Raw genomic sequence first — 26,099 nt, 5'->3', positions numbered from 1 at the left:
ACCGGCTCACGGCGGCCGCTGGGTGGCTCCCGACGGGCGGCGCACACGGCCCCGGGGCGGACCCCTACCCTTGGGAGGCCAGAGCGCAGCGGGGGCCGTTCTTACGCCCGGGACAAGCCGGGCTGGGAGCCGGCTCCCGGCCCGGCGGCCCGGCAGGGCGCGGAGACCCAGACAACAGACAGGAGGACGGGAGCTGGGAAGACCTCCCCGGGCAGCTGCGGGAGAAGGCGCGCTCCTCAGCGATTCCCGAGGCTGGGACCCAGGCGGCCCCAGAGGGCAGGTCCCTGCTCCCGGGCGGACTTAGGAATTTAGTGAAACTTAGACTGTGGGGACTGTAAAACTGAAACCATGAAATGATTGGGTAAAAACATGTATGAATGATTTTTATTCTGTGGAATAAAAAGAATGGAATCATGATACAACATTTAAAAAAAAAAAAAGTCCAGAAGCTATCAAAGAAATGAATGATAAACAGCCATAAATCCACCTTTTCATATTCCACACGGAAGGTCCAATATAACAACTCAGCGTGGGAGGAACATTTGTGCAAATACTTGTGTACTAAGATTGTTGATATTAGTATCACTCAGTATAAAAACAGAACATTCAGGAAACAGCCATTAAGAGGGATCTAGGAAGGAAATTTGTGTCGGTACTGACTTGGAAAGATCTGTATGATGAATTGTTGGATAAAAATAGCCAAGTTATAGGATTTCCACTGGTGTTAAAGAAAAAATATATACATTTGTACGTTTATCTTTAAATGAACTGAGATGGAAAGGCAAATGAATTAGAACAGCTAAAGCAGTTTTATAAAAAGAATACAATCTTTCCCATAGGTTGGCACCTGGTGCCAGAAAGAAGTGTCTTCAGAAATCAAAAGGAGCCACACCGCCTGCTTTTCTGCCTCCTCCTCCTGTGGCCTCCAGGCAGGCAGCTGGCATCCTAGCCCCTTAAAGTCACTGCTCCACTTAGACAGACGCAGATCCAAGGAGGGGTTGGTATGACCTTGGCTCTGCAAACTTGGGCTCCTCAGCCTCTTGCCTCATCCTGGGAGCCCCCAGCCAGTCAGTCATCACCCCAGTCTTCCCCACCAGAGGCTACTGGCCCCACTCTGCAGGGGGCAGCCCTTGTCTCTATGAGCTCTGAGCTGTTTTCCCAAAGGAAGGATTTTCCCTTTGCACCGCAGGTATGAAGCAAGGGGATAACTGACTTTTTGCACCTGAACCCATCGTACACTTTGTCCTCACATCTGGCCCCAATTATGCCCATGAGGGTAGAAGAAGGCCATTCCCTTTACATAGGAGGTGTGAATCAACTGGAAGCCTGAGCTTTCACATCTGGAGCTTTCATACAGGTTTTGTATGCATTGAGCTCCTGAAGACACAAGACAGAGACAGGGTTAGGCCTCTTAGTGTGGTGTGGCCATTGCTCTCATAAAATATCCAGGGTCTCTAAGCAACACCAGGGTGGCAAGAATAGGGAAGCATGAAATCATTCAAGCCACACACACACACACACACACACACAAAGGAGGGGCTAAAGCAACCACCTGATCCTAAGGGAAAATGCAACTATGGAATCAAACATGTCAATGTGTTATGCAGATGTAATATCATGTAAATGACCTGATTCTTTAAAAAATTTTTAATTATGAATAAATATTTGATGTCCTTGTGTTTATTCTGAGATTATTGAGACTAATATGGCCAGATATACATTACTTAAAAAAGATTTATTTCATTGGGAAAAATTTACTAAAATTTTACATTTCTTCAAGAAAAATTAAAGCAGAGAGTATTGAAAATACTATGTTTCTGTGAGGATCTGTGAGCGAGGCCACTACTTTTGTTAGGTCTGAGAGGGCAACGAACAATGTTATAAGATGGACGATGCCAAGGTGAACGCCTGTGACGAGACTGCTGCCCTGAGCCAGAGCGCCTACCTCCTGTTCTATGCCTAGGAGGGTGGGTGGGAAGGAGGTGCTGGGGGAAGGTCAGCGGCCCTCCTGAGGGCTGACCCCACAGACCCCGGGCAGCCTGCAGGAGACGCCAGCGGCAGAGCTCCTGGGTCGGAGGAGTCCCCGGGGGACACAGAGGTCGAAGGGATGAGCTTAGAGCAGTGGAGACGCCTGCAAGAACACAGCCGACCGAAGCCGGCCTTGGAGCTGCGGAAGGTCCAGTCTGCCCTGCCTGCCGGCGCAGTCGTGATTCACCAGTCCAAACACGGAGGAGGGAGAAACCGCACGCCGCCCCAACAGGAGCACGAGCGGCTCGACCGTCCCAGCACGGACACCCCGCCTCCGGGGCCGAAGAACGTCGGCAACGGCCCTTGTGCCAGCGGGAGGGCCAGAGCCACCAAGGGGAAGAACAAGAAGCCGCGGCCGTCTCTGGGGCTGTGGCGGTAGGTCGGCTCTGACGCACATGCGTGCAGACGCCCAGGCACACGCTGTGTGCGGCACGCCCTGTGTGACGCACCAAGAGTTCCGACGAGGAGCGGGTTCCTCTCGGCCGTGTGCGTGCTGCAGCCTCCTGGGAAGAAGCGGGGCCTGCCTGGAGTGTGCCCGGGGTCTCGGTGTTCACTTGGGACGGGCTCGTGCCTGAGCGGCTGAGCTCTCGAGGGCCGGCTCTGCTGGGAAGTCGCTGGAGAGGATGGGGTGATGGGGTGCATGAGCGGGCCTGGGCACGGTCCGAGGGCCTCCCACTTCTGCGAGGGTGGGAGAGCCCTCTCGGGATGGGACTTTGGGTGTGGGTTTGCCTTTCGTTCCCCGTCTCCGTTCCCTGGCCGCACCGCTGGCCTCGGGTGAGTGACGCGGCCTGGAGACGCCTCACAGAGCGCTCACAGCCAGCCGAGCAAGGAGAAGATCTCGGGAGCCCTTCGGGGGGCAGGGAAGAGCGGGTGCAGGTCCATGAACCGTCTCCTTCCGGCCGGTCAGGCTCTCGAAAATGCCCCAGACGTCGAGAGGCGTCCGGGGAGAAGACGGGCAAGCAGCCTTTATGGGTGTCTGTCCTTGGGAGGCCTCGTGCTACTTGGCGGAGGGTCCGGCAGGAATGAGGCGGGGATGCGCGCGTCCCCGGCACGACGCTCGTCCGCAAAGGTCCCTGGGGCTCCATGTCCGGTGCAAGGAGTACGCTGGAGAAGCTCCAAGTGCCAAACAGGAGAAGCGATCCACAAGGCCATGAGCACCGCCACCAGCACCACCAGCACCACCAGCACCAACACGAAGGCCAACACGAAGGCCAAGGGGAGAAAGGCAACCCAACCAGTCCCAAAGAAACTTCTCCACCAGCATCGCACCGGTGCCTGAGTGGAGATATGTCGCGCCACGTTCATTTCTGAAAGCAAAGGTCCTCCCCGCACTGAGGAAAGACCCGAGCCTACCCTAGATTGTGATAGCAAGGCAACTGGACTTCCGACTCTGCCCGTCCTGTCTGGCAGTCTCATCCAGCTGGGCCCCGGGCAAACGCCTCTGGACGCGAGGAGATGCGGCCGGCCTCCAAAGTGCCTGGGGCGGTGGGGAAGCTGTCCTCCCCTAGCTGCTTTCTCGACTGCCTCATGGGCCCGTGACCCGCTGGAGGGGCACCCGAGGCCCCTTATCGACCACCTCTTGCGTTTTTCTTTCTTTGGCTTGGCTGATGGCTTCAAACCCCAAACCCTCCATCAAACGGCAGACCGGGAATTTGCGATGTAACATGTCCGACCTCGAGGGCCAACTCTGGCTCCTGACTGCGCTAGTCGGCGTGGCAAGGAACAGAGAACGTTCCGATGGCTTGTGTCCCCCGCATGGCTACCTACGCCGCACCATGCCCTCCGCACGTAGAGAGGACAAAGAATGATGAGCAGTATCTTCCCCCGAGAACACGAACAAGCGTGCCCTGCACGAGGAAGCGGAGCCACCCACAGTCCGCCCTCATCATCACCACGCTTCTTCCTCGGCCCCATCGTCTCAAATGGACTTACTGCTTGCCCCATCCACACCCTCTGAAGAAGGAGGAGGAGGAGGAGGAGGAGGAGGAGAATGTCGATTGGGGTGGCGTGACAGAGGGAATGGGAAGGTGGCCTTATGCTGGGCGAAATCCGTGCAAAAGAGAGAAAAATCCTGGCTGATCTCGCTTCTCTGTGCCATGGGAAGGAGGTAAGAGGACAGCAAGGGTGTGAGCACTTGGATCATAAAGCACAAAGCGGTAGGCTCCTAGGATGGGATGGGGGGAGCGGGAGGTGGGAGGGGTGCAATAGGCTAAGGAAGAAAACGGGGTCAGGGCCCTTCTTTCCCAGTAAGGACCAACGGAATCAACACTCCAGCTATGGTAAACCTGTGGACGGTCAAACCCCCATAGTCCTGGAAGGCAAGCATAATGTCCAGGACGGGAGAGCAAACAAACACACATGTCACACACCGAGAAGGAAAGCAACAGTCATCCTCCTCCAGGAGGGAAACCTTTTTGATACCTTGAGTTATACCGCATTTTGAGCCCCGGAATTCGAAAGACGACTGTATGAGTCAACTAGTGTATATAAAAGAGAGAAAGAGAATAAAAGCAACAAAAAAATAACAAAATGAACACAAAATTTAAAAAAAAGTTTAAAAATAAATGGAAAAAAAAAAAAAAAACTCAAAAAACCCTAAAACACCAAGCAGGAAAAAAAAAAAAAAAGAAGTAAATGATAAAGGAAGAAGGAAAAGGAAGAACAAAGGGCAGCGGAGAGAGAAAAGGAGCTGCAGAAATGAATCCAAAGTTGCAGGAAGCCTATGCCTTTCTAAATGAGCTCGCTTTGGGTCTTGAGCAACGGCCCTGAAGGGAGAAAAGCATATGTGGCACTCTGCTGGCATCTTTTGGTGCTAGGACCCTGAACGCTAGAAGAGTGTCCAGTGAGAACGCATAGAAATTGGGGAGGACCTCGCTGGAGCGCAAAGTTGAGGCAAGGGTTTATTGTTGTCCGGGGAGGGGTTGTCCTCAGGCAGGGGTCTGGGGTCGGGAGACCCCTAAAGGGGAGAGGTTCGGTGGGCAGACATATGTTTCCACACGTGTGTTAGGATGTGAATGGTGAGCCCACGGAAGTCCTGTGCAGCCGGCATTTGTGTGCTGAACTTGGAAGCCCCGCAGTGAATCTCTAGCGGGCAAGGCTGGAAGGCCCAATGCCCCCGAATCATTTGCATCCTGAGCCCTTTGGTCCAGGGGGTCAGGTCGGAAGTGCGTGTGGGGCCTCGTCAAGGGGAATTCCCCGAGAAAAGTGTGGGTGGTTGGATGGCGGGAGTGGGAGTGGGCACGCCCTCGGCCGCCTCAGCCAATGAGGAGCCTGCACGTGCGGGGGGTGGGGCTGTGGGGAAGCCCCCAAAGGCCCGAGGGGGCGGGGCCCAGGCCCTTTTCTGGAGCCGGACCGTCTGAGGGAAGGAGGCGTCGGCGTGCAGCTGCAGGTAGGAGATGGAAACCCTCGTGGGCCTTGTGTGCAGAGCCCCGGGGGCTGCTTCTGAGCACGGGGGAGGTGTGTGTCCGTCTCCCTTCGACGTCTTCCCCGGAGGGCAAGGTTGTGGGCCCAGCGGCGCTGGTGCGGATGCCCTTCGGGGACCCTCTGTCCCTGAGGGGCCGTCGCCGGCGCTTGGGCGTCCCCAGCGGGGTGACTTGGCTCCTGGGTCAGCAGGGCTGACGCCTGGCCAGAAAGGCGCCCTGAGTTGGCAGGGGCCGTGGGGGGTGGGGGCTGGGCTTCAGAACCTGGGGAACACCTGCTACGTGAATGCGGCGCTGCAGTGTCTGAGCCACACGCCGCCCCTGGCCAGCTGGATGGTGTCCCAGCAGCACGCCACCCTCTGTCCGGCCCGCAGCGCCTGCACGCTCTGTGCCATGCGAGCTCACGTGACCCGAGCCCTCCTTCACGCGGGAGAGGTGATCCGGCCCCGCAAGGACCTGCTGGCGGGCTTCCACAGACACCAGCAGGAAGATGCCCACGAGTTTCTGATGTTCGCTCTGAATGCCATGCAGCAAGGGTGCTTGAGTGCATCCCAGCCGTCGGGCCATGCCTCCGAGGACACCACCGTCATCCGTCAGATCTTCGGCGGGACCTGGAGGTCTCAGATCCAGTGTCTCCGCCGCCTCGGTGTCTCGGACACGTTCGACCCTTATCTGGACATCAGCCTGGATATCACGGCGGCTCAGAGTGTGGAGCAAGCTCTGAGAGAGCTGGTGAAGCCCGAGAAGCTGGACGCGGACAATGCCTAGGACTGTGGCGTCTGTCTCCGGAAGGTGCCTGCCACCAAGAGGTTGACTTTGCACAGCACCTCCCAGGTCCTGGTGCTGGTGCTGAAGCGGTTCACACCGGTGAGCGGGGCCAAAAGGGCTCAGGAGGTGCGCTATCCCCAGTGCTTGGACCTGCAGCCCTACACGTCTGAGCGGAAGGCAGGGCCACTGGGCTACGTGCTCTATGCCGTGCTGGTGCACTCCGGGTGGAGCTGTGAGCGAGGACACTACTTCTGTTACGTCCGAGCGGGCAACGGCCAATGGTATAAGATGGACGATGCCAAGGTGACCGCCTGTGACGAGACCGCTGCCCTGAGCCAGAGCGCCTACGTCGTGTTCTACGCCCGGGAGGGTGCGTGGGAAGGGGGCGCTGGGGGAGGGGCAGCGGCCCCCGTCGGGGCTGACCCCACAGACCCCGGGCAGCCTGCAGGAGACGCCAGCGGCAGAGCTCCTGGGTCGGAGGAGTCCCCGGGGGACACAGAGGTCGAAGGGATGAGCTTAGAGCAGTGGAGACGCCTGCAAGAACACAGCCGACCGAAGCCGGCCTTGGAGCTGCGGAAGGTCCAGTCTGCCCTGCCTGCCGGCGCAGTCGTGATTCACCAGTCCAAACACGGAGGAGGGAGAAACCGCACGCCGCCCCAACAGGAGCACGAGCGGCTCGACCGTCCCAGCACGGACACCCCGCCTCCGGGGCCGAAGAACGTCGGCAACGGCCCTTGTGCCAGCGGGAGGGCCAGAGCCACCAAGGGGAAGAACAAGAAGCCGCGGCCGTCTCTGGGGCTGTGGCGGTAGGTCGGCTCTGACGCACATGCGTGCAGACGCCCAGGCACACGCTGTGTGCGGCACGCCCTGTGTGACGCACCAAGAGTTCCGACGAGGAGCGAGTTCCTCTCGGCCGTGTGCGTGCTGCAGCCTCCTGGGAAAAAGCGGGGCCTGCCTGGAGTGTGCCCGGGGTCTCGGTGTTCACTTGGGACGGGCTCGTGCCTGAGCGGCTGAGCTCTCGAGGGCCGGCTCTGCTGGGAAGTCGCTGGAGAGGATGGGGTGATGGGGTGCATGAGCGGGCCTGGGCACGGTCCGAGGGCCTCCCACTTCTGCGAGGGTGGGAGAGCCCTCTCGGGATGGGACTTTGGGTGTGGGTTTGCCTTTCGTTCCCCGTCTCCGTTCCCTGGCCGCACCGCTGGCCTCGGGTGAGTGACGCGGCCTGGAGACGCCTCACAGAGCGCTCACAGCCAGCCGAGCAAGGAGAAGATCTCGGGAGCCCTTCGGGGGGCAGGGAAGAGCGGGTGCAGGTCCATGAACCGTCTCCTTCCGGCCGGTCAGGCTCTCGAAAATGCCCCAGACGTCGAGAGGCGTCCGGGGAGAAGACGGGCAAGCAGCCTTTATGGGTGTCTGTCCTTGGGAGGCCTCATGCTACTTGGCGGAGGGTCCGGCAGGAATGAGGCGGGGATGCGCGCGTCCCCGGCACGACGCTCGTCCGCAAAGGTCCCTGGGGCTCCATGTCCGGTGCAAGGAGTACGCTGGAGAAGCTCCAAGTGCCAAACAGGAGAAGCGATCCACAAGGCCATGAGCACCGCCACCAGCACCACCAGCACCACCAGCACCAACACGAAGGCCAAGGGGAGAAAGGCAACCCAACCAGTCCCAAAGAAACTTCTCCACCAGCATCGCACCGGTGCCTGAGTGGAGATATGTCGCGCCACGTTCATTTCTGAAAGCAAAGGTCCTCCCCGCACTGAGGAAAGACCCGAGCCTACCCTAGATTGTGATAGCAAGGCAACTGGACTTCCGACTCTGCCCGTCCTGTCTGGCAGTCTCATCCAGCTGGGCCCCGGGCAAACGCCTCTGGACGCGAGGAGATGCGGCCGGCCTCCAAAGTGCCTGGGGCGGTGGGGAAGCTGTCCTCCCCTAGCTGCTTTCTCGACTGCCTCATGGGCCCGTGACCCGCTGGAGGGGCACCCGAGGCCCCTTATCGACCACCTCTTGCGTTTTTCTTTCTTTGGCTTGGCTGATGGCTTCAAACCCCAAACCCTCCATCAAACGGCAGACCGGGAATTTGCGATGTAACATGTCCGACCTCGAGGGCCAACTCTGGCTCCTGACTGCGCTAGTCGGCGTGGCAAGGAACAGAGAACGTTCCGATGGCTTGTGTCCCCCGCATGGCTACCTACGCCGCACCATGCCCTCCGCACGTAGAGAGGACAAAGAATGATGAGCAGTATCTTCCCCCGAGAACACGAACAAGCGTGCCCTGCACGAGGAAGCGGAGCCACCCACAGTCCGCCCTCATCATCACCACGCATCTTCTTCCACCCCATCGTCTCAAATGGACTTACTGCTTGCCCCATCCACACCCTCTGAAGAAGGATGAGGAGGAGGAGGAGGACTACGAGGAGGAGGAGGAGGAGGGGGATGACGAGGAGCAGGAGGAGGAGAAAAAAGAGAAGAATGTCGACTGGGGCGGCGTGACAGAGGAAATGGGAATTTCGGCTTATGCTGGAGGAAGTCCGTGCAAAAGAGAGAAAAATCCTGGCTGATCTCGCTTCTCTGTGCCATGGGAAGGAGGTAAGAGGACAGCAAGTTTGTGAGCACTTGGATCATAAAGCACAAAGCGGTAGGGTTCTGGAACGGGGTGGGTGACTCGGAGGTTTGAGGGGTGAAATAGCCTAAGGAAGAGAGCGGCGTCAGGGCCGTTTTTTCCTAGTAAAGATCAACGGAATCAACCCATCAACTATGATAAACCCGTGGGTGGTCAAAGCCCCATAGTCCTGGAAGGGAAGCATAATGTCCAGGACAGGAGAGCAAACAAACACACATGTTACACACCGAGAAGGAAAGCAACAGTCACCCTCCTCCAGGAGGGAAATTCGTTCATTTCAGTTCAGTAGGTAACTCGTATTCCTCTCTTTGCAACCCCATTTACTGAACTTGCCAGGCTTCCATATCCAATACGTAGTCTCAGAATTTAGTGTGTCTAATATCTTTTGTGTTGGTGGTACCATCCTGCCATCTCATCCTGTCTTGTCTCCTTCTTTTTCTGTCTTCAATTTTTCTCAACATCAGGGTCTTTTAAAATGAGTCAGTTCTATTCATCAGATGTCCAACTTATTGGAGTTTTACCTTCAATATCAGTGCTTCCAGTGAACATCCAGGACTCATCTGCTTTCTGAAGGACTGGCTTGATCTCTTTGCAGCCAAGGTGCTCTCAATAGTCTTCTCCAACACCACAGTTCACAAGCATCAGATCTTCTGCGCTCAGCTTTCTTTATAGTCCATTTCTCTCTTTCATACATGCCTATTGGGAAACCATAGCCTTAGCTAAAAGTACCTTTGTTGGCAAAGTATTGTCTTTGCTTTTTCATATGCTGAGTTGATTAGTCATACTCTTTTTCCAAGGAGCAAGCATCTTGTAATTTCATGGCTACAGTCACCATCTGCAATGATTTTGAAGCCCCAAAATAATATAAGCTGAGTTCTCCACCACAGCAGCAAAGAGACTTTGAGGCAGAAACGCCCACATAAGCCATTTCTAGCTCACAGACTGTGAAGAGTTTAATAGGCAAAGTTTATTAGTGCAGTCTTGGAGTAATGCTGCCAGAGAGGAACAGAAAGCACCGTCTACCAGGAAACAGGAACTGACTTCACCACTCACCACCATCTCCTACCAGCCTCCCTCCAGAGGCAACGCTCACATTCCTAACCTCACCTGGGCATCTCACTTCTGCCTTCATGTTTGTGTGTAAGGGCTGCCTGCTCTCAGACGTGCTTCTCCTAGAATTGTGCAGGCCCAGCTCCTTCCTTCATCCTAGTCACCGCAGCAAGGCCTTTTAGACCCTCTTGACCAGTGACTCCAAGCCCTCCCTCACAAAGCCCTTTTTTATTTTCAGTAGAGCACTTGTTCTTTTCCTTCCCCTGTCTGGCTTCCATACTTTTCTCTTTCTTCACTCCAAACCGAGAGCTCCTTGAAAGGACGGGCCGCTGGTCATTTTCAGCACTGTTCTCTGTACCACTGACTCACCTGGCATAGAGTGAGTACTCACAGCCTGGGGGCAGAGTAAATAAACGTGAAGATCCTGGGGCTCCCCTTCCTCTTCTGTCCAGGTCGGTCTCTTGAGATGATCACTCTTACTAGGAAGCGCGTGCTGTTTCTGAGGCGGGAGCATGGCCAGAATGACCTCCACCATCCTTTTTCTCTCTCCAGTTGCTCCTGCAAAGCTCAGCCAGCAACCCCGACTGGGTGCCTCCTGGTGGCCCGCGCTAGCATTGCAGGACTAACTCGAACCTTCATTCAGGTCTTCAAGGCGGAGGCTCTCCAGAGTTCCTGAGGTGAAAGTGTACTTCAGGCAGGCTGTGGAAAGACCCAGGAATCTCCTCATTTTTCATTTCCTCTCCTCTCTTTGGGGTTTAGTTCGTTCATGTTGCATCCTCGGCTCAGACAGGGCAATAATTTCCCCCTACTTTCAAATTAGAACCTCTGGAATCCGGTTAGGGCTGGTCTTCTTTCTGGAACCGTGACTCTGGGTCCACAACTGAGCCCTCTCCTGCTCACCACAAGCCCTTGTTCCTTCAGCTGCTCTCTCCTCTGAGGGACCTCTGTGAGTGGAAAGCATTTTTCCAAGCTCTCAGACACAGGGGTCAATGGTGGAGAACCAAGGTCGACAGATTTCCCAAGCATACTGAGTGAACGCTTGGGGGGCCCAACAGCAAGCACACAATGTTTAGGAAAGGAAAGCAAGTCCTTCTGTCCTGTAGCACCGTCTACACTGGGGAATGGGGTGTGTGCTCAGCCTGGTTTTAACAGCCCAGAAAAGTGGACTGTGGGACTGAGACCATGTTCACTGGAGAACACTGAGGAGAGGGCCCACACCCAGGCAGGACTCGGGGAACGTGGAGAATCCCCCTCACGCTTTGGACTTCTGAACGCAGTGCCCGTTGCCAGGAGCAGGGTATGGAGGCCCCTGCTCCATGGCGGAGCTGCCTCCAGCCCTTCCTGCTCTCCCAGCCCTGACACGGTGTGTTCTCTCCCTTTACCATCTCACATCGTCCCCACTGTGGACCCTATTTCTGTTTGTGCCTGCTTGTGTGAGCATGAACATGCAGAGAGAATAATGGCCCAAGTGGGGCCAGGTTGGTAGAGTTCACCAGGAACTTAGGGTCTCACTTTCAAACCAAGCATGATGGATAGGACTGCGAACTGGCTTAGGGAGCTGGGGTCCTCACTTTCCTACTGGCTTCTGCTCACATACTGTGTTCCAGACAAGTCTGCCTCTTTCTAGGCTTTAGTTTTCAAATTGTACCAAGAGGGCTTGGATAAAAAGCTGCATAAGCGCATGCACAGGCAAACGTGTTCTCTGACTCCAGCAACAATAGATGGGTTGTTGGCATGGGTGGTCTCAGGAGGCCTGTGCTCCTGATGTGGGCAGAGGCAGGCGAGCTTGTAGTGGGAGTGGCCAGGACACCTGTCCTGTCCCAGCACCAGCCAGAGGGCATGTGCAGGCCCAGGGACAGTGGGCGCACCCGTGCCCGCCTCCCTGCACAGTCACCGACACTGGACCAAGGGCTCCGCTCCGAAGGGGAGTTGTTTCTGGTGCCCCACCTGCAGCCTCTGAAAGGCCCGCATTTTCTGGAGCCCTAAGGACAGATGATTCACATGGAAGTGGTTCCCAGCAAGTAAATGGAATGTGGAAGGGATATTTGCCGTGTGTACTCTCAGGCTGTGAAAACACGCCCCGTGATGTGCCATACATATCCCCTTTACAACGAAGTGAAATAAGCCCAAGGAACATGACTGCATTTGAAAGCACATGTTGAGGATGGAAAATCCACAAATTAAAGGTTGCTGAGTCCCAGAATCTCTGACTGGAGGAAAATCAACAAGAAGAATCGCTTGCTATTGGAAACTCATTTTATTTTATTTGTATCGGGCTGTTAATGAAGAGAGCTTGCCAGGTGGCGCTAATGGTAACAACTGAGAGTGTTAGCAGCCTGGGTAGGGAGGCCAGAGGTCCCAAAGCAGCAGGAAGAAACGAACTGCAAGTGGCAGACTCCTTTCCCTTCTCTGTTGAGGACACCTGGTTCCCTCTGAACTTGACTTTTCTCAAACCTTGAGCTAACCAATGCGGTTTTCTTATGGAAACGTTTTTCTTAAGCTATGCTAATGAAACTATGTACTGGCTTTGGGATCTCACTTTCTTCAAATCGGTTCTGCTTGAGACTAACTTTTGTCTCAAACCTTGGGCTGTTAATGGCTCAACAGATCAGTATTCATGTCAATTGTTTCCTGGCTGGGGACGACACACCTTGTGCTATTCTATCTCGAAAACTCTCACTGTGGGAGGGGGGCCTGGTGACACGCCCTCAGCCTTGAGGCGTCTCCTGACCCAAGACGAAGTCTGCCCAAACCCATGTCCATTGAGTCGGTGATGCCATCCAACCATCTCATCCTCTGTCATCCTCTCCTGCCCTCAATCTTTCCCAGCATCAGGGTCTTTGCAAATGACTCAGCTCTTCTCATCAGGTGGCCAAAGTATTGGAGTTTCAGCTTCAGCATCAGTCCTTCCAATGGATATTCAGGAATGATTTCCTTTAGGATGGACTGGTTGGATCTCCTTGCAGTCCAAGGGACTCTCAAGAGTCTTCTCTCTCAGGACTATGTGCCTGGTAGCCATGGGGATAAGATGCCTTTGGCTGAACTGGCCTCCCAGACTGACAAACATGAGATTCCATACCAAGATTTCCCATTGCCAAAAGACTTGTAATAATCCCCTATATAGTCGGTCACCTTTGTAAGCTTTATGGCACCCATTGGTGTAGGCTACAATGTCTAACCAGCTGACTCTTCTGATTTTGAATCATGGCTGTAACCTGACTGTATCTCCCTTTAACACTTTCCAGGCTAGGTTTAAGGAATTTGGGGATGAGTACACTTGCAACCCACTCCAGTATTCTTGCCTGGAAAATCCCATGGACAGAGGAGCCTGGGGGGCTACAGTCCACGTGGTCGCAAAGAGTCGGACACGACTGAGCGACTTCATTCACTCACACTTAAGGTATATAAGGTTTTCAAAAAAGTCGGTCGGGGTCCTTGGCTAAGAGGAGACTGTGCCTTGGGCCTGCCAGTGTAATAAACTGCACTCCACTATCTGCATGCCGAAGCCTTTGACTGTGTGGATCACAATAAACTGTGGAAAATTCTGAAGCAGATGGGAATACCAGACCACTTGACCTGCCCTTGAGAAACCTGTATGCAGGTCAGGAATCAACAGTTAGAACTGGACATGGAACAACAGACTGGTTCCAAATAGGAAAAGAAGTATGTCAAGGCTGTATATTGTCACCCTGCTTATTTAACTTATATGCAGAGTATATCATGAGAAACCCTGAGATGGAGGAAACACAAGCTGGAATCAAGATTGCTGGGAGAAATATCAATAACCTCAGATATGCAGATGACACCACCCTTATGGCAGAAAGTGAAGAAGAACTAAAAAGCCTCTTGATGTAAGTGAAAGAGGAGAGTGAAAAAGTTGGCTTAAAGCTCAACATTCAGAAAACTAAGATCATGGCATCCGGTCCCATCACTTCATGGGAAACAGATGGGGAAACAGTGAAAATAGTGGTTGACTATTTTTATGGGCTCCAAAATCACTACAGATGGTGATTGCAGCCGTGAAATTAAAAGATGCTTACTCCTTGGAAGGAAAGTTATGACCAACCTAGACAACATTATTAAAAAGCAGAGACATTACTTTGTCAACAAAGATCCATCTAGTCAAGGCTATGGTTTTTCCAGTATTCATGTATGGAGCTGAGAGTTGGACTATAAAGAAAGCTGAGTGCTGAAGAATTGATGCTTTTGAACTGTGGTGTTGGAAAAAAAAAAACCCTTGAGAGTCCCTTGGACTGCAAGGAGATCTAACCAGTCCATCCTAAAGGAGATCAGTCTTGGGTGCTCATTGGAAGGACTGATGTTGATGCTGAGACTCCAATACTTTGGCTACATGATGCAAAGAGGTGAGTCACTTGAAAACACCCTGATGCTAGGAAAGATTGAGGGCAGGAGGAAAAGGGGACAACAGAGGATGTGATGGTTGGATGGCATCACCAACTCAATGGACATGGGTTTGGGTAGATTTGGGAGTTGGTTATGGACAGGGAGGCCTGGCATGCTGCAGTTCACGGGCTCGCAAAGAGTTGGACACAACTGAGCGACTGAACTGAACTGACTCTCTGAAATGTCCTTCTGAATGAGTTTGTTTCTCAGAATGCGGGGCTACAACAGATTTGCTAAATGAGGGAAAAGCACAGTTTGATTCCCTACCTTACAAGCTCCAAGGTATGCCGGCTGTATCCCATTGCTTCAGATGTCTATTGATTCCTTGGCATTAACTCTGGACTCCTATTCTCAAATGGCTAAAAGTCCATAGATTTTCCACTTCCATCTTCTGTTTCAGTTATTTGTGATTGTGATGAATTTAATTCAGATGACCATTATATTTATTACCATGGGCAAGAATCCCTTAGAAGAAATGGAGTAGTCCTCAAAGTCAACAAAAGAGTCTGAAATGGAGTACTTGGGTACAATCTCAAAAATGACAGAATGATTTCGGTTCATTTCAAAGGCAAACCATTCAGCATCAAAATAATTCAACTCTATGCCCCAACCACTAATGCCAGAGAAGAACAAGGCCTTCTAGAATTAACACGAAAAAAAAAAAAGTTCTTTTCATCATAGGGGTTGTTGTTCAGTCGCTCAGTAGTGTCTGACTCTTTTGTGACCCTATGGAATGAAGTACACACTCTCTGTCCTTCAACATCTTTCAAAGTTTGCTCAAACTTATGTCCATTGAGTTGATGATGCCATCCAACTGTCTCATCCTCCGTCATCCCCTTCTCCTCCTGTCCTCAGTCTTTCCCAGCATCAGGGTCTTTTCTAATGAGTCAGCTCTTTGCATCAGGTGGCCAAAGCATTGGAGGTTCAGCTTTAGCATCAGTCCTTCCAGTGAATATTCCGGGTTGATTTCCTGTCAGATTGACTGGTTTCATGTCCTTGCTGTCCAGGAGACTCTCAAGAGTCTCCTCCAGCACAACAGTTCAAAGGCATCAATTCTTTTGTGCTCAGTCTTTTTTATTGTCCAACTCTCACATCCATACACGACTACTGGGAAAACCACAGATTTGACTATATGGACCTTTGTAGGCAAAGTCTCTCCGCTTTTTAATATGCTGTCTAGGTTCATCCTAGCTTTTCTTCTAAGGAGCAAGCATCTTTTAATTTCATGGCTGCAGTCAACAAACTACAGTGATTTTGGAAACCAAGAAAATAAAGCCTGTTACTGTGTCTGTTTTCCATTCTATTTGCCATGAAGTGAAGATGCCATGATCATCATTTTTTTTTATGTTGAGCTTTAAGCCAATTTTTTTCACTCTCCTCTTTCAGCTTCATCAAGAGACTTGTTTTTTCCTCTTTGCTTTCTGCCATAAGGGTGGTGTTATCTGCATATCTGAGGTTATTGATATTTCTCCTGACAATCTTGATTCCAGCTTGTGATTCATCCAGCCCAGCATTTTGCATGATGTATTCTGCATATAAGTTAAATAAGCAGGGTGACAGTATACAACTGTGACATACTCCTATCCCAATTTTGAACCAGTCAGTTGGTTCCATTTCATGTTCTAACTGTTGCTTCTTGACCTGCATACAGGTTTCTCAAGAGGCAAGTAACAGGATCTGGTATTCCCCTCTCTTGAAGAATTTCCCACACTTTGTTGTGATCCACACAGTGAGAGGCTTTGGTGTAGTCAATAAAGCAGGAGTAGATGCTTTTCTGGAACTCTCTTGCTTTTTCTTTGATCCAACAGATGTTGGAAATTTGATCTCTTGTTTCTCTGCCTTTTCTAAATCCAGCTTGAACATCTGGAAGTTCTTGGTTCACATACTGTTGAGCCTGGCTTGGAGAATTTTGAGCATTACTTTGCTAGCATGTGAAATAAGTGCCATTGTGCAGTAGTTTGAACATTCTTTGGCATTGCCCTTCTTTGGGATTGGAATGAAAACTGACTTTTTCTAGTCTTGTGGTCACTGCTGAGTTTTCTAAATTTGGGGGGCATATTGAGTGCAGCACTCTTACAGCATCATCTTTTAGGATTTGAAATAGCTCAGTTGGAATTCCATCACCCCCACTAGCTTTGTTTGTAGTGACTGGAATGCAAAAGTAGGAAGTCAAGAGATACCTGGAGTAACAGACAGGTTTGGTCTTGGAATACAAAATGAAGCAGGGCAAAGGCTAACAGAGTTTTGCCAAGAGAACGCGCTGGTCATAGCAAAAACCCTCTTCCAGCAACACAAGAGATGACTACATATGGACATCACCAGATGGTCAATACCAAAATCAGATTGATTATATTCTTTGCATCCAAAGATGGAAAAGCTCTATACAGTCAGCAAAAACAAGAGCAGGAGTTAACTACAGCTCAGATAATGAGCTCGTTATTGCAAAATGCAAACTTAAATTGAAGAAAGTAGGGAAAACCATTAGGACATTCGGGTATGATGTAATCAAATCCCTATGGTATACAGTGGAGGAGACAAATAAATTCAAGGGGTTTAGGTCTGATAGAGTGTCTGAAGAACTATGGATAGAAGTTCATAAAATTTTTCAGGAGGCAGTGACCAAAACCATCCCCCAAAGAAAGAAGTGGTTGTCAGAGAAGGCCTTACAAAGAGCTGAGAAAAGAAGAGAATTGAAAGGCAAAAGAGAAAAGTAAAGATATACCCATCTGAATGCAGAGTTCCAAAGAATAGAAAGGAGAGATAAGAAAATCTTCTTAACTGAACAATGCAAAGAAATAGAGGAAAGCAACAGGATGGGAAAGATTAGAGAGCTCGTTGAGAAAGCTGGAGATACGCACTATGTGACAGTGGCCAAGCTACATTTTATTTGGGGCAAAACGAGGACTGAGCCCAGGAGACAGTATCTGAGATAATTCTGAGAGACTGCTCCAAAGAGGCAGTGGGGGGAGGTTAGTATATAGGATTTTGGTGAATGGGGAGTTCAATGCAATCAAGCACTTATTTTACAAAAGGTTTTCTGCTGGTCCCGAGCTGATGTCACCATGAAGGGATTTAGTGATTTTCTAGATATGAAGAAATGTAAGACTTGGGATCAAGAAATCAGTTCCTGAAAATATCTGACTATCTAAAAGACCTGTTCCAGCAGTTTCCCTGGAGCAGAGTGCCTGGCTCTCCACCCTAGGTTCCCCTCAGCAGAAGTTGACGGTCCACAGCTTCAGCAGCAGAGGGTCAATCTCCGCTGAGGCAGCTGGCAAATCCCCTGTTGCAGGTGAGTCTCTGGCCAATGCTCCTCACAAGTGCCAATTTGTAGCTGACATAGATATCACGTGGACGCAGTTGAGAAAATATTGAAAAGGTAAAGCAGAGATGTATTAAAGCGCGCTATGTTAGGTTTGTCAACCGCAAACTGGCACTTGCAATGGTCACTTGCCTTCCACCTCTAGAAGAATCAGATAATGTGCTGCTGCAGCTGCTGATTTTCAACACCCCTTGAAAGCAGTTCAGGCTGGAGAGCAGAAATGAAGACCCCTGTGCTCTGGGAAAAACTGGTGGAACAAGTCTTCAGATAGATATTTTCAGGAGTCAAGTTTATAAGGCCAATTCTTGTATCTCCTAGTATCTAGAAAAGGGCTAAAATCCTTCATGGTGGTTAAGTCGACAGGTTTTATATTTTAAGGAATCAGAATTTATTATACTTTTGCTTTCCCATTGAGAAATGGAATATTTCCTGCCATATCAGTAACAAATGATTTCACAGTCATCAGTGATTGCAGCCACCAGCCAAAGGTGAGCTGGTGAAGCCCTGAGGGGACTCAGGAGGGAAAGACTATCTGCCCTCTGGCAGCCTTCAGACTGCAGCTATGCCCCATGGCGAGCCCTGAGGGAACTCAAGATGTGAAAATGCGGTAGGATATAGATGGGTCCCAGGCTGCACACCTGGTGATTGTCAAGGGGAGTAAAGTTGAAGCTTTGCTCTCACCCAGACACTCCAAGGACAAAGCTAGTGGCAAACACTGAGCTCTGCTGAAGTAGAGATACAGTGCCCACTCCTTAGGTCAAGGAGGACTTCTCTGTGCACACATGTGCAGGAAGGCTTGTTGAGGGTCAGAAAGGGAAGGGAGTCCCATCCCATAAGTGTGGACATACACCTACAGGCTTGTGTGGTGGAATCCATATTAGCAGAAATTTGCACAAGCATCTTAGGGGCAAAGGACCAGCCAGGTGTGAGAAAAGAAACAAAGTAATTGGCCAAATCTAAACAAAGACCCTATATAAGGACACTCCTATATGAGTGTTTTCTTTTTCTTTTTTTTCTGATCTTATTTTTTTCTTTATTTGATCTAATATTATGCCCAAAGTGAAGACTTATAGAGCCCATACACAAAGCGTAATAGTGAAAAGTTTAGAAAGAAACTGGACCCAAGGTGCGTGTTGAGTCACTGACTCAGAGCCTATAGTGGCCTTCCGTCTTGCCTTCTAGTACATGGCCGTGCCTGTATCTGTAGCTTTATCACTGGTCTCCAGAGGAATCTCAGGAGAGTTGTGTACGATACACACAAACGGAAGTCCCACTCCCGCCTTCACGGTAACAGGTCAGAACTGAGTTTATAACATTGTAATCTACCGCAAAGCCTGCAGAAATGTCAGCACCATCCCCCAGATGCCCAGAATAGACACGTAGGTGGCATTCCTGTCCATACCTTACTTTTTATCTCCAGTTATATAATTTTTACTCTCAAATATGTTTCAGTTTGCATCTCTTCTCTTTACTTCTGTTGTGATGTTTTGTGTCTGCTGCTGCTGCTGCTGCCAAGTCGCATCAGTCATGTCCGACTCTGTGCAGCCCCATAGACGGAAGCCCACCAGGCTCCCCCGTCCCTGGGATTCTCCTGGCAAGAACATTGGAGTGGGTTGCCATTTCCTTCTCCATATATGAGTATTTTAAACCAGCTTCTTACTGCACTCCCCATTCAGGACACCCATGCTCCTCTCCCAGTGTGTGTTACTGTCATGCTTCTGACATAAATAAATTATTTCTGAGTGCTCTCCTATGTGTTGCGCTGTGTCTCTATATAAAAAACTTTGCACCTGTTCTGCAGTTTTTGCCTCCTTGAAACATTTTTGCTTTCAAATGGAGTAAGAATCAAGGAAGTTAGCTTGTAGCCTCTAGCCACTGGTGGACTGGCAGCTGGGTTCATTTCCTAGATGGGGAAATGAGATCCTACTTCAAGACTAAGACTGTGCCCCCAGTGCAGGGGGCCTGGGTTCTGTCCCTGGTCAGGGAATTAGGTCCCACATGCCACAACTAACATGTCCCACGTGCCACAGCCCAGTCTTGGCACAGCCAAATAAATAAATAAAGACTGCTATTCCTTCCAGGACAAAACCACAGGATCCTGTCCCCAAACAGCTGAGATGCGTATCAAAGGAATGAGTTCAGTGAGGCCAGCCTCTTGCATCTTCCCACACATAGAAAAGTGCTAAATTCATTCACTTGAGATATCTGGCTTTCTTTTAATTAACAATAATCTTTGATGTTCTGACTACTTGCCCTTTGTGCAAAACTTCTATGTAACCTGGCTCCCCCTCACCTCAGAGCAGTTCCCTCGGTTTTCTTGAGGTGCTGTCTCCCTGTTTGGAAATCCTAAACATTCCTGCTGAATAAAATGTAACTCTAAACTTGTAGGTTGTGCATAATTTTAAGCCAGCACTTCACTGTCTTTAAAGGAATAAAATTATTTGTAATATATGTAATATATACTTCTTAGGGGCTTCTGTGGTGGCTCAGATGGTAAAAAAATCCACCTGCCAATGCAAGAGATTTGGGTTTGATGCCTGGGTCAGGAAGATCCCCTGGAGAAGGAAATGGCAACCCACTCCAGGACTCTTGCCTGGGAAATCCCATGGACAGAGTCTCAGAGAGTCAGACGCAGCTGAGTGACAACAGCAACATCTGCAACAACAACGACCTCCGCCTAAACTTGCTCATGTCCCTCCATCACCTTATCTGTCCACGGAGAAGGTTTCGTGTAGACCTGGGAAGACGTGTATTCTGGTTCCATTGGGTGGAATGTTCTATATATGTCTCTTAATGTAATTTGGTCTAAAGTTTGGTTTAATTCCAACACGTCATTCTTGATTTTCTGTTTGGGTGATCTATCCATTGCTAAGACTGAGATGCTGAAACCCCCTCCATTGTTGTAATGTTGTCTATTTTTTCCTATAGGTCAGTTATTATTTGCTTAAAATACTTAGGTGACCCAATGTTGTTTTATATATTTGCATATGTAAGTGTGTGTGTGTGTGTGTGTGTATACTTTTTGATGTATTAACCCTTTGTCATACAATGGCCTCCTTTGATGTTTGTTATCATTTTTCTTAAAGTCTATTTTGTCTGATATAAGAATTACTATGCCCCCCTTCCAGAGAAGGCAATGGCAACCCACTCCAGTACTCTTGCCTGGAAACTCCCATGGACGGAGGAACCTGGTAGGCTGCAGTCCATGGGGTCGCTAAGAGTCAGACACGACTGAGCGACTTCACTTTCACTTTTCACTTTCATGCATTGGAGAAGGAAATGGCAACCCACTCCAGCGTTCTTGCCTGGAGAATCCCAAGGACGGAGGAGCCTGGTAGGCTGCCATCTATGGGGTCGCACAGAGTCGGACACGACTGAAGCGACTTAGCAGCATGCCCCCTTCCTTTCTGTTTTCATTCCTGTGAAATACCTTTACCTATCCCCTCACTTTGAGCCTTTGTGTATCCTTAAAGCTGAAGTGAGTTTCTTGTAGACAACATATACTTGGGTCTTTTTTTTAAGCATCAGTGTCTTTTTATTGGTGAACCCACTCTATTTGCATTTAGACTGGGTATTGATTATAAGAGCTGACTCCTGCCATCTGAGTGATTGCTTTCTGGTTGTTTTTTGTCTCCATTGATTCCCTTTCCCTTTGTTTCTGCCTACTTTTGTAAATTGGTGGCTTTTCATCCTGGTATTGTTTCCCCTTTCTATATTTCTTGCATCTACTCTAGATTTTTAATGTGGTTACCATGGAGCTTACATTAAAATTTTATACCTAAAACAAGTTTGTCTTGTGCTGATGGCAACCTGGCTTTTTTAGCCAATAAAGTGGCTCCGCCATTTAACTCTTCCTCTGCAATGTTCTGATGTTCCGGTTCTCTCTTTTATGCTGTGTGTTTGGTGATAAGGTATATTAGCTGTAGTTACTTTTAGTCATCCTTTCCTTGACCCTTTATACTTGAGCTTGTTAATATACCATTCTTCTAAGTAATTGGAATTAACTAAATCTGACTATACATTTTTACCTTACCTAGTGTGTTATATACTTTTGTATGTGTTCATGTGTTACTTTGCATCTCTTTTATTCTGCTTGAACTTCTTCAGCATTCTTTGCAAGGCAGATCTGGTGGTGATGAACGCCCTTAGCTTTTCCTTAGGAAAACCTTTATTTTCCCTTCATATTTGAAGGATGTTTGGTGAATAGAGTTTTTCTGGTTGGCAATTTTTATGGCTCTGCCCTCTGAATATTTCATTTTACTCTCTCCTGGCCTGTAGTTTTCTTCTGAGAAATCCCCTGATAGCCTCGTGGGGTTTCCTGTGTCAGTTATAGTCATGCCTGTAAGTAAATCAGACATTTATATTTTAGATAGGAAAATTTAATCAGTATTTTGTAACAACAGTAAGGAAAATTGTCGTGATCTTGGCGCTGGTTGGAAAAGAATTTCCTGACATGAGACAGAGTGAGAGGGAAATAAAGTTTCTTAGCGTGGGAGATGCTATTAGAACAGCAGGCCTGCTCAAGAGAGAACCGTCTTTGAACAGGGGCCCTTAGTCCAATTTTATACCCAGGGTACAGGGAGCAGGATACGGGTCTTGCGGGTCATTGCTGATTGGATGAGAAGGAGGGCGGAGAGTAAAGCAAAGACCTTCTCCCTATGGGCTAGGAGGGGAGACAGGTTGTACTGCTCAGAAGGACGTGAAATCCGTTAGTAGTTACACCATGGGGGAGGGAAGGACGATCAGGGTGTGGTTCTCCATTCCTGCATTTCGTTCCCCCTTGGTTTTCTCTGCTCTTCTGTCCTTGGGTCTCCACCTTCCTCCCTCTCTTTATTTTTAGGGCCAATTCTTTGGCCCCTTTTGAGACCCTGCTCACGTCTAACTATCTACCTATTTCCCTTCTCAGGCATTTGGGAACCCGGTCTCAGGGGAAAGGGGTGATGACCACTCTGGCTTCTTCAGGCTGGAGGGGCGTTGTGGGGCTCTAGGTTCCCTTTGCCTGCTCTCTGCCAGGATGCATTTACGGAGGGAGATGAAAGTCCATGGAACGATAAGGCGGCACGTTTCAGCGTCGTCTGGGTGTTGGCCAGGGAATATTCTTGTCAAACTATCACTTGGAGATTTGTTGTTTTCTAGAAGAAACAAACTTAACAAGAAAGTTAAAGACACATGGCCCAAAGATTGAGAGAAGCAGAAAAGCTCCCGAGGAGCTAGCCAGGAGAACCAGGGCCAGACATTGGGTCATGACATTAGTGTTTCTCTGGGTGCAAGAAGAGGTGAGAAGCTGGGCTCATAAAAACCTTTACCTGAAAACATCCGACTCCCTGAAGGCCGGTTCTTCTGGGTTTTTCCCAGAGCAGAGTGCCTTATTTCTAATCTCCACCTTGAACTCCTTTCAAGGTCAGCAGCTTGCAGTGGTCACGATGTAATCTTTGTAGAGACAGCTGGCAAGGGCCAACTTCCAGTCAGCAGGGTCCCTTCATAACCACATATTTAACCATGCTTTGGGGGCATTTCAGGGCCCTCGTGTCTCAGGTCTAATGAAGATTCCATTGACAGGCCATTGTGTGCTGTTACTAGACCAGACCTTGCAAGTAGCAAAAGTCTCAGGACCACACCTGTCTTACTAGCCTCTTGGCCCAGGAGAATATTCCCTCTTGTTGCTTCTTTCCATATCTAGAGTTACATTATTACATTCATTGATCTCATCAGTTCAGTTCAGTCACTCAGTCGTGTCCGACTCTTTGTGACCCCATGAATCGCAGCACGCCATGCTTCCCTGTCCATCACCGACTCCAGGAGTTCACTGAGACTCACATCCATCAAGTCAGTGATGCCATCTAGCCCTCTCATCCTCTGTCGTCCCCTTCTCCTCCTGCCCCCAATCCCTCCCAGCATCAGAGTCTTTTCCAATGAGTCAACTCTTCGCATGAGGTGGCCAAAGGACTGGAGTTTCAGCTTTAGCATCATTCCTTCCAAAGGAATGTGTGGTTAGATTTTAAACTATTGATTCAAAAGTATAATTTTCTCTTGAAATGTGATTTCTGCTTCTAAATTCAAGGAGGAGTGTCTGGACTTCCTTAAGGGGCACACTTAAGAGTGGTAGCAAAAGAGGAAGGCATGTCCTGCTGAGAGCTTGTGATGTAGGGAAGTTAGAGGCAGGCTAACAGGAACAGGGGCGCCCAAGGGATTGCTTAGAGGAACATATTCCCGCTGATTTGTTTCTAATTGGAAAGGATAAATGAGGAAACAGTCACTGACCAAGACCGGAATGTGAGGCCTAGTGCTGCAGAATTTGGGGGTCTGGATTTCCAGAATGGTTGCTGCGGGGCATGGGGCAGGGCCTCGTGGGTTGTAGGGAGTTCCCTCTGCTTTTAAACATATTTAGACATATTGAAACTCCTTTGGTCATCTTGAACTGAGCAGCTAGCTATTTTGTGGGTAAACTTTATCACTAATTACACACAATGGTAATAACCATAATAGTAATTTTCATTATTGGAGATTTTAGTATTCCTCATCTACTACAACCTACAGTATAACATAACCACAACAACCTACAATATAGCAGAGTTGAAAGCACCAAAGTTGTCTGGCCACCTGGTCGACCTGTTGGCGGTGACCAGCCGGCTACAAACAAACAGCATGAATGCTACCTGGACAAATTTTGCTCACAGGGCGAAGGTACAGCACCACCACTGCACTCATTTCCTACGAGTTCGCCGCAGGTTGCATTTCTCTCCCCTAAGCGTCCTCCCGTCCACTTGTGTTCAGAGGCTCTTCCAGAACCAAAGACCGAGCCAGGGTCCGTACCCTGGTTCCCTCAGCGGACGGCCCCGACCACTCTTTGGGTCTCAAACACTTGTTTGGTGCCTCTGATCACCGAGGCCGAGCAGGACTAGAGCCGCGCGTTGGGCGGCCTCCTTGCTCGCCCACGGGGAGGGACCCGTGTGTGGTTCACACAACCCCCGAGCCCGCAAGAACAGCAGAAACTACATGCGGTCCCCGCGAAGACGCAAGCCCGCTCACGAACGATCGCAGAGTATGGTGACACGACAGCGTCCGTCCCGGAGCGGCTTACCCCGCCGCCCGGCTCTGGTGCGCACCTGGGCCTCCAGGCGGCGAGGACGTGGCGCAGGGAGATCCGAGCCCGGTGATCGCGGTGCCGCCTGGGCGCGCAGTCCAGCGCCGCTTTGTTCCGCGCCTCCGGCAAGGCCCCACTCCGGGGGAGGACGCACGGGATTCAGGGACGGCAGGCGGGAACTCTGCGCCGTCTGCCGACGGAGACACACGGCTACTCAGACGAGGCGGGAAAACAAGAAAATGTGGCCCCAGGACACCGCGCGGTGCACCGTCACTCTCCTGGCCGCGAGCTGTACCCCAGGCGGACGAAACGTTCGGATCGCCGCACAGCTTCTGGATACACGGCCCGTCCTCGCCACGCAAGCCTAAACGTTCAACTCTAGCGGGAGCAGGACGCGTCCAGGTTCGGAGACGGGGCCCAAGCGCGCTCGCCAACGAGCCCTGCGAGCACGGCTTCGGCCAGGCTGTCCAAGACCCAGACCCTGGAGCGGGAGGAACGCGGAGGGGAGACGAACGCCCCTAACGGTGACCCAGGAGCCTGGCCGCTGAGCCACAGGCACTCCGGCGCGGAAGACCCTCTTCCTGCGCACTCCCAAGCCCCGCGGATGGAAGGACGAGGAGAGATGCTGGTCGACCAGAACAAGCGGCAACCCACCACCGAGGTACGAGACCGCCTCACAAACCTGCAAGTCCAATCTTCAACAGGAACAAGCAGGCCCAGGTCTCCGCAGCACCGCTGTTATAGCCGCCCGTGCTGCCAGTCTCTGGAGCTCTGCGCCGCGTTCGCCGGCTGAGTAGCAGTCCTTATGAAGGTCGCGGAAGGACAGGAACGCTCTAAAAGCGGCCGCCAGGGGCGCCCGAAAACCGCTTCGAGTGTCCCCGGGACGAGTCGCCGGCAGGCCGCAGCGGCGCCGACCGCCCTTACGTCCGAGCTTGCCCGGGGCCTCTGCTTCGGAGGGGACTCCCCGCTCGGGACAGCGCGACGCGGCGTCGCGGAGCGGCCCAGGCGGCAGACGAGGGCGGGCGGAGAGCGGGAGGCCGCGGCGGAGAGGCCCTCCCCGCGAGACTGCAGGGCCGCAGGCCAACCTGAGCAAGGGAGATTCTGCAGGGGGCTGGGCTGTGTGAACTGTGAGCTGGAACCGTGAAAGTAAAACAGAAAGAACAAAAGCACGGAATACGTTTTATTCTGTAATTTCAGAGTTGAGATGTTACTAAAGCACAAAAATACAAGGCTCAGAAGCCATAAAGGAAACGACTGAAAACTTGACTATGTAATTGGCCTTTTAGTCTTTACCAAGCAAAGCCAGGTGACAAAAAATGGGTGTGTGAGAACATTTGTGCAACTAAATATATATTAAGAATGTTGACATCAGCATTACGTAATAATAGAATATTTAGAAAACACAGCAAGGGA

The 26,099-nt window shown here is 50.7% G+C and overlaps 1 pseudogene across 1 annotated transcript in view; it reads right to left on the bottom strand.

The window, feature by feature from the left end:
- The window catches only part of LOC147373345 (small ribosomal subunit protein uS2 pseudogene), a 40,436-nt pseudogene extending 14,548 nt beyond the window's left edge, over window positions 1-25,888 (bottom strand). The window contains exon 1 of the transcript XR_015161812.1: window positions 25,369-25,888. The product of XR_015161812.1 is annotated as a small ribosomal subunit protein uS2 pseudogene (transcript). The remainder of the gene's footprint in view (window positions 1-25,368) is intronic.
- Between the last annotated feature and the right edge of the window lie 211 nt (window positions 25,889-26,099).

The sequence above is a fragment of the Bos grunniens genome, chromosome 4 (genome assembly GCF_055505025.1).
Source record: "Bos grunniens cultivar Pamir isolate PY7600 chromosome 4, Bosgru_T2T1.0, whole genome shotgun sequence".
In the NCBI taxonomy this organism is placed as follows: Eukaryota; Metazoa; Chordata; class Mammalia; order Artiodactyla; family Bovidae; genus Bos; species Bos grunniens.
The sequence above is the reverse complement of the archived record's forward strand: the minus strand, read 5'-3'. Positions and strand labels throughout refer to the sequence as shown.